The sequence below is a fragment of the Hesperophylax consimilis genome, chromosome 1 (genome assembly GCF_061612785.1).
Source record: "Hesperophylax consimilis isolate HC1 chromosome 1, BYU_Hcon_1.0, whole genome shotgun sequence".
Taxonomy (NCBI): Eukaryota; Metazoa; Arthropoda; class Insecta; order Trichoptera; family Limnephilidae; genus Hesperophylax; species Hesperophylax consimilis.
In genome coordinates this window covers 4426084-4440455 of record NC_142836.1, presented here as the reverse complement: position 1 = coordinate 4440455, position 14372 = coordinate 4426084, and the positions used below count along the sequence as shown (strand labels likewise).

Here is a 14372-nt window from a genome sequence, read left to right as displayed (position 1 = left end):
AAACTGAACGAATTTCAGAACGCCAGAATTCATGATTGTTTGCTACTTAAAAAAAAACAACACATTTTCTGTTTCAGAAATACGATTTCATAAATCGTCCAAAACGGGTAATCATCACAGGTGATTTAAAATCACGTGGGTTGCGTCATAAATACTATATAAGTTATGTACTTTCGATTAATTGTTTAGTTACTATATAAGAGTATCTGGTTTCCGTGGTGTAGCGGTTATCACATCCGCCTAACACGCGGAAGGCCCCCGGTTCGATCCCGGGCGGAAACATTTCTTTTTAATAAGATTTGTTTTAGCTTTACAAATTAAATAAGGAAAAGTAAAGGGAAATCAACTGGGCAAATTTCATCTCTCCAACGCATTAAATTATTTTCTGCGTAAATATTTCTCAAATAAAGCGAGACAAAATGTTGGCTAGTCCAAAACAGAGTGTTAAATTTTTCTGTTCTCGCTGAAATTGACACATTATTCCTACGCATCAGTTCCTTTCTTCTAAATTCAAGAGCAGAAGTAGGTATATTTTGCATCGTAGCGAATATTTTGTAGCGCCCTTGAGGTGATTTTGCACAAAAACGGCGGTATACAAATCATCCAAATATTATTATTATTAACATAGTACAGAATGAATAAATCGGAGCATGGTTTTTTTTTGGTACTAAAAATTCCAAGAGTTATGTAATCAGTGTATTCTTGCTGAAATGGTATTCAAAACTTAATGTAAAAATGGGATTATATACAGATCATAATACAAAAAGGTTTAAGTCTCTAAGCTTATTTGTTTTTTATACCTCGTCAAAAACGGGTCATTACTTCTGCCCCACCCTGGAGAATCACCTCTCGAAGTGTTTGCATTTTACCCTCCGGACACCATGTAGGTATATTTCTGTACTTATTTCTCCTGCGTGCTCAAATTTATAAAAATGTAAGAAAATATTAAAATACGTGAGACGTTATTCATTACTTTGTAAAGACCAACCTATAATGGCTTAATTTCTTATTCTCAAAAAGGAAAAAGTAAAAATGGCTTAACTTTTTACATGTGTACCAAAGCACCACCTCTCAGGTCTTCAGAAAGGTTTGAACTTTTCCATTGTGAAAATCATTCAAATCTTCCAAGAGTATATTTGCCATTTGGAGCACTCCTCCAACAGTATATTAATGATGCAGCCGATTCGAGGTACAAGGGTTTTGTAATATAAAAGAAGTCGAGAACTACCCCACTTGGATTGACCCTCCCTGAAACTCTTAAATCTACAAGGTACAATGTTCAACTAACTCAACCAGTCGGCAATACTTTCTGAAAATAAATTTAAAGTTGAACCCTGTAGGTCTAAGAGCGTTTCGTGGTACGCGTAACATTTAAAGTTTGACGACCTACGTGGAGCAGAAGCAATGAGAAGAGATAACTAGTTTAAAACTTGACGAAGATAAATAAAAAAAATGTCTGCGTTTGCTCCATATTATGTAAGAATTTTCTCGTCTTTGCACCTCGTTCCAGAGTGGATGTTAATATCGCCACAATAAAAATATACTGTTTAAAACATTTTTTATTGTTAAGAAGCTTTATTTGTAAACAACTTTAAAATACCGTAAAGCCTGTGCCTTTTATCGAGAAAAATAAATAAAATGTTTGAGCAAAAAAATATGTGTCCAAATCTAGGTCAAAATCTGTTTACATTCTATAAAAAGGGCAGTTTGCTAAATCTGATGAAAAATGTATAAAGATTTGTAAAGGATGATTAAACAATGTGTTAACCCTTTCAGAACCGCACTTTTATTTTCACATATAGACAACATTTTAAGCTCGATAACACCTTAAACAATTATTTGAAAATTAAAAAAAACTATCTCCTTTCCTACACAATAATATTTTAACGGATTTTTTTATTTACTTAACAGGTTTTTGAATTCAGACGATTCTTAACAGATCAATTTGATAACTTACATAACTGATTGATTAAAAAATTATTAGGAGTTGCTGCCGTAAATATTTTTTGGTTTTTAGTTTTTCTTGATTATTCTTCAGCATCGCCACCCGGTTAAGCAGCGTTGGGGCTATAGAAAGAGCTTAGGCTTGCCACACAGTTGGTGGGAAGACGCATCTGTCGTCAAGACCCTGAAAAACCTATTCCCATAAACCCGGGAACTGCTAAGTCACCAAACTTAGTGAACAACTTGGAGTGAACCACTTGGTAGAGGTATTGGTTATCCAATAAATGGTTTCCGGGGCGGCGCTAAACACACCCGCCTTCAAAATTAGTATGCTTAGTATCGAAATGACATATTAGTAATTCAGTTTGATATTCTGATCAGAGTCATATCATACTGTCACTGGGCTGAATTCCTTTTCGATTCAACATGTTTTATTATATTACATAATTAATTATTTTATCATTAACTTATTTACGGTACAAGTACCTTTAAAGGCATGTGATAAATTATTTTTATAAAAAAAATATTACAAAACCATTACACAATAAGAAAATACTAACAAATGCGGCTCTAGAAGTCCAGAAATGGAAGCTCAATCGAAACAAAATGAATATGAAATGTTAATATTACTAATTCGTTGTGAATATTATAAAAACTCCAATTAATTTGCAGTTGCCCACATATTCTGAAGCCGGTAGTATATTTAATATTGTTTTTTTGAAGATTCATTTTCGAATTATTTACACATTTAACTAATTGACGTTTGTTTTCTTTTAAAAGATCTTTTCCTATGAAAAGTTTTTTAATCTGTCTTTTCCAGTCCATTGTTTATCAGTAGACTTCAAAAGTAAACGATGAAAGCAAAATTACCTATACGTTAATTTTATTGCACCTACATGACTTTCGTTTTTAACATATTTTTTTCTCTTGTAACATAAACTATTGTCACTTTATTTGAATACGTTTGTCATGATTCAATGCATTGATTGATATCCACAGAATTTGAAATTTTAAATTATTACATGCAAATTACGTCAAAAAATATGAACATAATTTTGCAAACTAATATTCAAGTTCAAGATGGCATTCGTTTATCACACAAATAACTTTTGACTGACATTTCTTCACATCTCCCTCCCTTAATAATCTTAGGTCGTATATATCTCTATCTCACCGCGGTCATGTCCGAAAACCTTAGAAAACCCCCTTGAAATATTTTTGTATGAGACATGGTAGTGTTTACCTACTTTCTCTTTGTCTTTGTATAGACAAGAAAAAGAAAGGAGATAGTTAGGGGACTAAATTTAAAGTGACCCATTGTAGGTACATACAATAGCTTCTCATTTAGACGCTAGATCAGTGGTTCTTGACCTTTTTGGAGGTACCGAACCCCACCAGTTACATATGCGCATTCACCGAACCCCTCCTAATTTGAAAAATTAAATTAGATTTTTACAAATTCAAAACATGGTATACATTTATATATAGGTGTACAAAATGAAAAAAAAATAAAAAACAAAGATCAAAACATTAAATTTTAATGGTTAAATCAAAACATGAAACATATTAATTATTATTTACTTTAAATCAGTGTGACTTCGGCTGTTGCCTTTCAGAAACCAATTCAGAAATTCGCGGCTTTACCTTGGCAATTGCCATTCTCATGTCATTTTCACAACAAAGTCTATTCCTCTTCTTCGTTTTTATATCCAGCATCTTCGAAAAGGATTGCTCGCAAAGATATGTTGTAACAAACGGTATAAAAATCTCCAGAGCTTTCTTAGCAATAACAGGGTATGTTTCCATTTGTTGACACCAAAACGTTGAGAGCGATGTTGTTCTGAAGAGTTGCTGTTGAACCCATGCTGGATATGACTCTCTTGTAGGGAAATATCCATCGAGAGAGTTTGCAAGCTCACCTAAGTGCGTGGCGCTGCGTGATCACCTTCAGCCAATGATGGACAAGCGGGGCGTGTCACCACGAATCATATAAGTCGGGGGTCTTGACCTCCACCGAACCCCCGAGACTGACTCACCGAACCCTTGGGGTTCGATCGAACCCAGGTTAAGAACCACTGCGCTAGATGGCACTGGAACCCGCTACTACTGTAAGAATGTGCACAAATATTCAAAATAAATTAATAATTAGGGTAGTTTCTCAAATCCTCTTTTTATATTAAAGCGATGCCATTACGTAGTAAAGCAAAATCATTTGTTTTTGGTTTGAAAATTTGGTCCCCTAGAAATGTTTCAGATGCTTCAATTAAATAATGCGAGTAGAATACAACTTGGCCTTTGAAAAATTCGAGTGTTTTTTAGATGAGTCTAATATTAAATATTTTCATCAAACTACGATTATTTTTGAAACACGTCATAAAATTTAATTGAAATAAAAAACTTTCTAATTGTTTTTTTTTTGTAATCATGAACATACTTTTATTAGTACATATTACCTAAGACAAATTTAAAGACATTACCGAATCATTGGTGTATTAAGGCGATGCACTACGTAGTAATGCAAAATCAAGTGTTTTTGGTTTGAATATTTGGTCGCCTAGAAATGTTTCAGATGCCTTTGAAACAATCGAGTATTTTTTAGATAAGTCTTTTATAAGCCCAGAAAAAAAGAATGTATAAGGTCTATGAAAACTGCTTTAAAGTTCAAAATCTCCTACTTACGAACCCATTTTTGGTTATAATTTTATTTTATAATGTGGCAAATTAAGTTATTTATAAAATGATCGAAAAAAATTTAAATATTTATGCCTGAAAATTCACAAAATAAAATAAAAGGCACTTTTTGGCCATGTTTTTTCTTGCATAAATCAAAACAGGCGGATGGGGTTTAAACATTAAACAGCGGGAATTTAAACCTTATCGCCATCTACGTAAGGGTTTTTATTGATAGCGGCTTCATTTAAAATATTACATGGCGTAGTGCATCGCCTTAATACTATTGCAGCATATTTTGGGAGGTTATTGACCAAATGACCCTCATAAAACAGCCGCCACTGCAAAATTAATGTGATTCTAATTAAGGGGACATAAGACTCTAATAAAGGGGGTTTGCACGACGCTCACATTTTAATTATTTCCGACAAACGAATTGTTAAAATCTCAATTGTTTCTAGAGGAATAATAATTATGATTGAAATATTTGTATTGCGCCATTTTCGTGAAAAAATCATCTCAAGGGCGCTTAACAACTTAGTTTATACATTTAATGTATTCCTATGACTTATAACTTATTACTTGTGGCGTATAACTAAGTTTTATAACTAGTGACTTATAACTAAGATTTTTATTTTTTATTTAAAGAAAGCAAGACAAAAATATATATTACAGTAAATAATAAAATAAAATACAGAAAAAACAGAAAAGTTCCAATAAACTACTTTTCAGTAGTTTGTCGATGGCAAATTTTCACATAAAAAATATTAAAAAAAGATAAAAACTTATTTTACTTAATGACAACAGTGATAACAATAAAAAATAACAATTTGTTTTAAAAATATAAAAACATATACACAACAGTGATAGTATCTACCTATAGTTTGTATTAGACTCTAATACAAACTATTTCTCTCAGCGAGCCAATTTTTCAACATAATATTTGTTTTTACATTTTTTTATTTCAGCAGGTAACCTATTTAAGCAACTAGGTATCATGCAGTCCAGTGTTCTTTGTCCATATTTATTTAAATGCTTAGGTACAATTAGTCCTTCATTTATCGTAAAACGAGTATTGTAAGTGTGGTCCAGTCTATTTATGTATATAGGGCTATTCATATGCTGAAATATAATTTTATACCACAGAATTGATCTTACTGAGAAAATTTTAAGATTCTGATAAAGGTATGGAACATTATGCCTTTGTTCGTATAAACTTTTATGAGCTAATAATTTTACTAGTGAATTTTGAACTGATTGAACATGGTTTATATTTGTTTTACATGAAAGTCCCCAAGCTGTGATTCCATACCTTATAATAGATTCAGCTAGTGATAAATAAATTTTTCTAAGTGTACGTATTGGAACATAGAATTTTAATTGATGATTTTAATCTATTAACAATAGATCTCAGACGTTCACAGACTTTATTTATTTGTAAGTCCCATTTGAAAAAACAATCAATAATAATACCTAAATATACATACTCTGTGACCAGTTCAATATTTTCACATGTACATATTGCAGGAATACCAACATGTAAGCAATGTGTGTGTCTTTATTTCTGGTGTAATAATATTTGCCTTAGCATTGGGTGATCAAATATGTATCAATTTAGTTTTTTTGGGATTTATAATTAAACCAGAGTCGTGAGACCATTTCAAAAGTTCAATGTAATCTTTTTGTAATAGTTCAATACATAATTGCAAATCACTGCGAGAAATCACCAATGCAGTATCGTTCGCATATACATAGTGTTTTACATGTTTAAAAATGTACTTAATAAAAGATACATAAATAATATATCAAATTGGGCCGAATATGGAACCTTGAGGAACGCCTGCTAATATTTTCCTTTGTTTACTTAAGGTGTTCAAAAGTTTTATTTTCATGCATCGGTTGTTTAAGTTATTTTCAAAGAGTTTTAGAAGTTTCCCTCTTATTCCTATGATTTGTAATATTTTCAATAATTTTATATGGTTATTAGTGTCAAATGCCTTGGAATAATCTATAAATAAGACTAATACATGATTTTTACTATTTAATTCATTATTTATTAGGCTGGCAAACTTCTGAATTAGCATTTCAGTGCCCTTTTTTCTGGAAGCTGTATTGATTTGTATCAATAATAGAAAAATCTTCTAAATATTTAATCAATTTCAGCTGAATGTATTTTTCAAGGATTTTTTCGATTGATGGCAAAATACTAATCGGTCTATAATTACCCAATACAGTGTGATCACCGCCTTTATAAATGGGTCGGATGATACTACATTTTAAGTCATCTGGAATTTTTGTCTTTTTTGAAAATGTCTAGTGATTTACCACTAAGACTTTTAACCAGTAAATTAAAACTATACATATTTTTATGACCTAGTGGGTATATTCAAAATACCGCTATAATATGACTTACAACTACGACTTACACTAGGGATCCCTACGAATCTAAGTTATTTATATTTGAGATCAATAAAAACAGGACCTTACCAATGAAATAATTTATGTAAAACGGTTAGAAAATTGCATAAAATGTTTTAAAACAATAAAATTAGCGGTAAGCGCCAGATTTTTCTAGGCGTTGAATAAGTAACTTCCCTCTAGATCTCTCTAGATACATTTGTGAATTTAGTAATACGTTTATCAGAAATAATTCAAATAAACCCCACGGAAAGATCGAAATTCCAGGCCTGCTAAGGCAAAGTCGACCGTAGGTCCGTCCATTACGCTGGACCACGCACCGAATATTGTTTTTACCCTACTTCATTACTTATGTCGTTACATTCCCACTTTATTATTTAACGTGGTTCATCGCTTTAGGAAGATTCCTTTTACTATTTTTTTATTATCAATATCAGAATGGAGTGTGGCAATTTATCAAATGCTTTACTTAAGTCTGTGTATATTGGGTTTACTCGATTTGTAGTTGGCAGTGACTCAGATATTTATAAAGTTCATATAAAAAATTCTTACAAAATGCTTTTTTTGTAGAGTTGATCTGGCAGTGATAAAACCATGCTTATTATGTATAATGTGATTTATTCAGTTGTCTAATACCAAAGACTAACGTTTAGGTATTATTAAAAGAATACAAATTGGTCTGTAGTACGATTTAATACTTGTTTGTAAGTAAATATGGTAACATTACATCAATTAACCCTGAACACATTTAGGTTAGTAAATTTCTTGAAATTTTAAGCCACATTAAATATCTACAGCCTTACTAATATACAAAAAAAACACTTCCTAACTGTTAAATGGGTTTTTCGTTGCACATTGAATAAAAACTGTATAATTTCTACTCAGAATTATTACTAATAAAAAAGTCTTTAACTGGATACGAAAGAACTGGCAACATTGCATTTTGGCAGACAGGCGAATGTGCCACGCGCGTGAGTTTTCCGACAAATGTCAGTTTTGATTTGTGATTTTGTGATGTGTGATGTAAGAAAATCATGTTCTTGCTACTTTCAATTGTAAAGAGAAATTCCCTATTAGATCAGGAAGTGCAGTTCAATATTTTTGCTACTATTTGTGTTATTTTACGTTAAATTCAATCCATTAATAATGTTGTTATTTTTTTAAGTAGTATGAAATTCTTAAAAAATTCTCAGAAAAAAATTATTGTTTGAACCTTTGAACTTACCTAGTAAAATTTTTTTTTTAAGAAATGTTAATGGTCGGTGATTCGACAGCGCCCTTGACGTGATTTCTCACGAAAACGGCGCTATATAAATTCGCCAAATATTATTATTATTATTATTATTCACTCATGGTATGGTTAAAAATATGCTAAATTTTCCGAAACAGGATAAAATATTTTGTTTTCAGTTTTAACACATTCTCTTACACATTTCAAATGTTTGGAATTATTCATTTACATTCCATTAATTTAATGAATTGCTATATCTCCCTATCAGACGAGATGATTGATTATTCGTTTCATCACAGCTTTAAAAGCCTTAAAAATTGAGAATGCCGACCACGTTTTCATGAATATAACAGATATTTTGATTTTCAGCTTCGGTTTTAGTTTAATTAAACAAAACTCCCTTTGCTCGTATAACTTCTAAACATGCCAATTGATTTTAACACGACGTCGAATGTGGTTTTTGACCTATAAAGGTGAATTCCGCGAATTAATTGATAAATTTTGTTTATTTAAAACGATTAGTATTTCCAAAATATAATATTTACTAAACAAACCAATATTCTCATAAACAAGATTAGTTATTTCAATAACCTATCAAACATCATACTTGCGTCTCGTATGGTATTATTGTATCGTAAAAGACAAAATTATTTGTTATCTAGGAAGAATATTTAAAAAAAATATTATGTCTCACCATAGCCTGCACTTAAATTTCCAGCCACAAATTGTACCCTTTATCATTGTCATTTTTGTGTCTGTATATTTTGTCATTGCTTCCATATTAGAGATAAAATAGTGACGGCTGATAACTTTTGGTTTTTATCTGAAGGAGTTATATTGAAGAACGTAGTTTTGGCTAAAAATTTGTAGATATTCTTTCCAAAATAAATGAATTAGCTTGTCTTTACAAATCTTAGGCCGCGGCCGCACTGGATGACGTAATGATTGGACTTGCGTAAATCGTATGATATAAGATATAAGGAGTGTAAGGAGAAAATTTGACGCGAAAGCGAATGGTACAAGAAGTCGGGATCAAGAAAGACATGGCACAATCAAGTGAATCAAATATTATGTCAGACCATGTCAAGAGTGTGTACCAATACCTCAGTGACGCAATTGTTAGTCGTAATTCACATGAGTGTTAAATTATCCTAAGACGCTTTTTCACTCACAGCTGTACAAGCATTGGTAACTGGTATCCAAGATAAAATCTGGGTAGGTAGGTACATAAAACACGATAATAGAATTCCAAGGAAATTTTCTTAATCATTTGATAAGCTATGGTCAGTGTTCAACACATCCGCTGGTCTATGATTACTTCCTCTATATTGCCACCGCTTATTTCCGCGTAATAAATGGTTCTCATCTCCTTGAACGCAATCATAATTCGTTGATAATGAAACTTCACAACTGCATACAAACCATTTTAAAACAACCAAATAAATTAAATAATTGACCGGTCGGTGGCCGAGTTGATATCGCGCTTGGGTCTCACCCAGGCGTAGTGTGTTCAATTCCTCGGCTGGCTAAGTCCTCCATCATAACACAAGCAACATTTTCCGCTTACTGTGGTGGTAGTAGGAGATTTTCAAATATTGTCAGGTTATTCGTAACCCGGGAATGTTTGTCTTACTTTTAAAAAAAATAATAATCCACACAAACATGATATTTGAAAAATTTCCTCCCCATAACAGGTGAACCCCTAGCGTAGAGGACAATGTACAATATCTTTGAATTGTTATATAATTGTGATGGACTCGCCCTGGGATAAATTTTTTTTATTGTTGATTTATTATGGTTAGAAAGAATTTTTCAGTTGATTTCACGAAGTAGGAGTTTACCAGATGTTGGCCTTAAAGCTGCTTTAGAAACAAGTGTTTAGATTTATTAGGGTAGAGAAAAAAAAATAGGAACATGCACTGTATCGTCGCAGACCTCCGTGATGGTCGTTTGAATTCTTAGATTTTATTCAGTGGGGTAGTAATGGATTTGCCAGAGTAGGGTGGATAGGAAAAAAAAACCTAGCGAGATCGATAAGAAACAATTCAACTAGGTTGAGCAATGCTACTAAGTGGCTTTCTAAGTATGAAATACGCCGTTAAATATAGTTACGTAATTTGCTAAGGATTCAGACGAATTATAATTATGAATAGCGAGGTAAATAACATTTTAACAGGACGAGTTTGGAATTTGCCTAATTAAATTAAAATCCTGCAAGAAGATTTAAAAATAAAACTTATAAATAAAAGATATTTAATACATCCTAGACCGTGTTGATAATTGTAAGCCGAGCTAAAATTCTGGTGGGCTGACACGCCACTGGGCTGAAAGGGTCTTGTTTCTTCTTTGTCAATTCTTTGAACAAAGAATTGGACATTTTACTTAAGAAGTAACAATTTATTGGTTTTGAAACGATTTAAATTGATGTGTTCCTTTAGTGCATTTCTGTCTTTTGAATACAAAAAGCATTCAGAATTCAGGAGACATAAATTAGAAATCGCATATGGTGATTTGGGGGTTGGTTTGGGGAGGGGGAGTCTGGATTTGAAAGTGCGGGGAGACGGTCGAGACAGTTAGCGTTGAAGATCGGAAGGAGGAAGTCGATAGTCGTGGTTAGAAAAAGCGGTTCAAGACAGTTAGCGTTGAAGAACGGAAGAAGGAAGTCGATAGTCGGTGGTTAGAAAAAGCGGTTCAAGACAGTTAGCGTTGAAGAACGGAAGAAGGAAGTCGATAGTCGGTGGTTAGAAAAAGCGGTTCAAGATAGTCAGGTTTTGAAAACGTTGGGAGACGATCAAATACAGTCAAGGGAGTCAGAGTTTCAAGGTCCGGGAGACGGTCAGGAATAATCAGGATCGGTCAGCGTTTTAAGATAGTCGAGTTAGTAAAAACTAGGAAGCGCGTCAACAAGAATTAATCGTCGGGACGCGAACACGGCTAAAATCATTTAGTGTAGAAGGTGTGGTTTTCCAACAGCATGAGTATTTTACTGCATGTGGCTGTGTTTGTTCTTTATAATTATTTGGATTGTTGACACTAAGATGTATCGGTAAGTCTATTATTATCTAATTATTAACACTTATTTCCCTAATGTAAACCAAATAATTCAATTGTATTTTGAAGTAAGAGTATTTAACTTGAATACTATAGAATAAAATCTTCAACAGAATAATATAGTGCGGACCCGTTTAGCAGAAGAGGCCATAAATCACCTAAAGTGGGGGCCGACCGGGACCCGGCCATTTCGAAACTCAAAGAAAAAAAAACCTTTAGATCATCCAACAATAGACATTGTTTATGAGTTAGACTATTTTATGCAATTTAAAATGATTTAATAATTCTCCAGTAGTTATATTTAGCGCCAAAATTTATAGAACACAAACCATTGTATTTATGCAGTGTTTTTATAGTAACGGATAGAACGGTTACTAGTCGAAACAATCAGATACCAATGGGCGGAATAGTAACGGATAGAACGGTTAATTAAATGCTTCAATGCCTGTTATTTGACAATGAGTTGTCGTATCCTCCTTGGCAATTCAACTTATTCTATACGGAATTCATAAAATATATTTAATTACATATAACTTATTCAAACATCATAATTTTAATTCATTTTTGAATCGGAATAACGCAGCGGATTGAGGCTAGCCGCCGAGAGAATGCATCTGTCTGGCATTCCTATTCTATCAAGCGAGATTTTAATTTTTCATAGGTTTGACGGGGACGAAGTATACGAATTTTCCGTAGGCTGTCCTATCTTACCAAAGCGACAAAAGCGAAGGGAACGAAATTTGTAATTTGGCTTGCCTAATAGGGGCTTTTGTGTTAGCAAAGTCGATAACCCTGGATACCGAGATAACGTCTATTTTAGTATAGCAGCGCCGGCTTTTTCCCCTGCTATTGGTGTGGTTGAGTTATTCCCGTAAAAGCACTGGTTTCTGTCGAAGGTGTTGGCGGACCAGCCTTAGATAGTCACCCTGAATAGACCCCTGTTTCGAGTATTTTCAGCTGGTGAGAGGACGCTTTCACGGAGTTCAAATCGAAGGGAACGAAAATTGCTAATGGGCTTTCCTACTTGAGTTAGCTGGTAGACGAAGGAACAAAGCGGATAGGGCTATGCTATTCTTGTCTGGCGTATGGAGAGGATTTTCTCGCTGACAGAACGAAGGGATCGTGACGAATATGAAGTTGTTTTGGCGATTTCTGACGTCCTTCCTGTCAAATTCAATAAGTACTTACCCCACTATAGGAGGAGAAGTCATCCAGAATTAGGTTGGAAATTGACTCCGACTGAAACCGTTTGAGCTGACGGAGGTCGGATGATTTCAGATTCACGACCTGATGATTCCAGTATCCCTGATCCTTAGCGCCGGAAGTCGAGGATATCAATTTCTACCATTCTTTGATATTTGAAGCGAACGGAGGGTAACAAACGATAGAGCGAATGACCATGACTTTGAAGTGGGGTAAAATCTCCCGTCTAGGAAACATTCGTTATGTCGGATGGACGCCCTCATCCAAATTAAATATTGACATGACTATTTTGAGTGTGGACGAAAGACTTGAAGTATGTTCTGTATTGTACATATGATAAATATGTGTCATTACCTCTACTGGAACGAGAAGCTGTATAGACTGGAGCCAGAAGCTATTTGGAGTAGCGTGACTGCAGAGGCGAAGTCGAACAAACTGAAGCTGAATTCATCATTATTCTTACGAGCGTAAACCAGAGGGGTGTTCACGGGACTCCCGAACTCTTGACGTTGCTGATGCAAACCACTTCAGTATATGTTTATGTTTGAGGTTAGTAGAGTGGACTCCTAATTTTCGGCATGCTGGCGAAGCTTAACTCATCATCGATTTGGGGGAGGTTGACGCGACCTAGACCTCGCGCTACCCACGTGACCCAAATGGTTCCTGACACCAGGCTATCATGCCACCGGACCGGAGCAGCTCCTTGTACCTAACGGTATAAGATGAATCTTCTTCAATCATCATCATCATCAACATCATCATTTACCACCAAGGACCCACATCCCACCTTCATCACCCTCCGGCAGGAGGCAAAACATGTCATTATTTCATCTGTCGCTGAGCGATATTCAATTCATTTCTGGAGGTGTTGGGATTGGACCATCAACTTGGCTGCTCTCGAGCTGGTCACGTTGATGGATGGGATTTGGACGGAGACCAATCGAAAGCAACACATGTTTTGTCTCTAGCTATTCCCAAAAATACCTACTCATAGAAATAACTCACAAAACTAACAATCCATAGTCAAATCATTAGCTTAGAAGTTTGTGCATCTTGAATTGAATTGTCTATAGCGAATTTCATGTACTTGTAATTAATTGTCTCATTATATTAGCACTTTACCGACTGCAGCAACCGGAAACGTTTGGGCGAGCAAACAAGGTAGGAAAAGGTAGTTAAAATCAGGGTAGTCGGTCATTGTCTTATTTTCAAACCATACAGAATGTAACACGCCTCATCTAAAAAGAACCAAAGTTACCACAACCAATTAAAAGGATCCTTCAATGAATTAATCCCTGTCGAAACAAAAAATTGACACAACGTGACATATTAATTCGTTAAGATTGAAGGGTTGATAAACCGCGAGAAGTTGAAAAACAAACGAGCAAAAGATTAATCCGTTAATAAGAACCTAGGGGAGACGGGTAAAACATTACATAATTTATGAAGGATAATTAAAAATAAATGAAAAAAAAACATTTTTTTCAATAGGGTGACATTTTGGACCTATAAATTGTCTAAAATGCTCTAATTTTTTTTTTCATGCGTCCAATCAGTTTCACCAAAAATTCCAAACTATCTACCCAAAGATATGGCACCTGCAAAACCGAATAAGTCCAAAGATATATTAATTTTATTGCACTTAAATTGTACACTTGACTAATTACAACTTTTGAAGAGACCATGTTGCATCAAAACATTAAAATATATATAAAATCTTATTAAAATACACCGAAATACATATATATACATTTTATTTTTGGTTTAAAAATTCCACTGAATATGTCTTGTTTTATTTTTTTTTGTTTTCATTTCATTTTATCGTTTTTTTATGAAATTTGTGTCTTTTATCTTG

General features: G+C 33.8%; 1 protein-coding gene and 1 non-coding gene across 2 annotated transcripts in view; both read left to right on the top strand.

Moving 5' to 3' along the window:
* The window catches only part of LOC149426152 (neuropeptide CCHamide-2 receptor-like), a 176324-nt gene that overhangs the window by 34191 nt on the left and 127761 nt on the right, over nt 1-14372 (top strand). The window lies entirely within an intron of this gene.
* On the top strand, nt 210-282 carry TRNAV-AAC (transfer RNA valine (anticodon AAC)). The gene has a single exon. It is a non-coding gene; the product is annotated as a tRNA-Val (tRNA).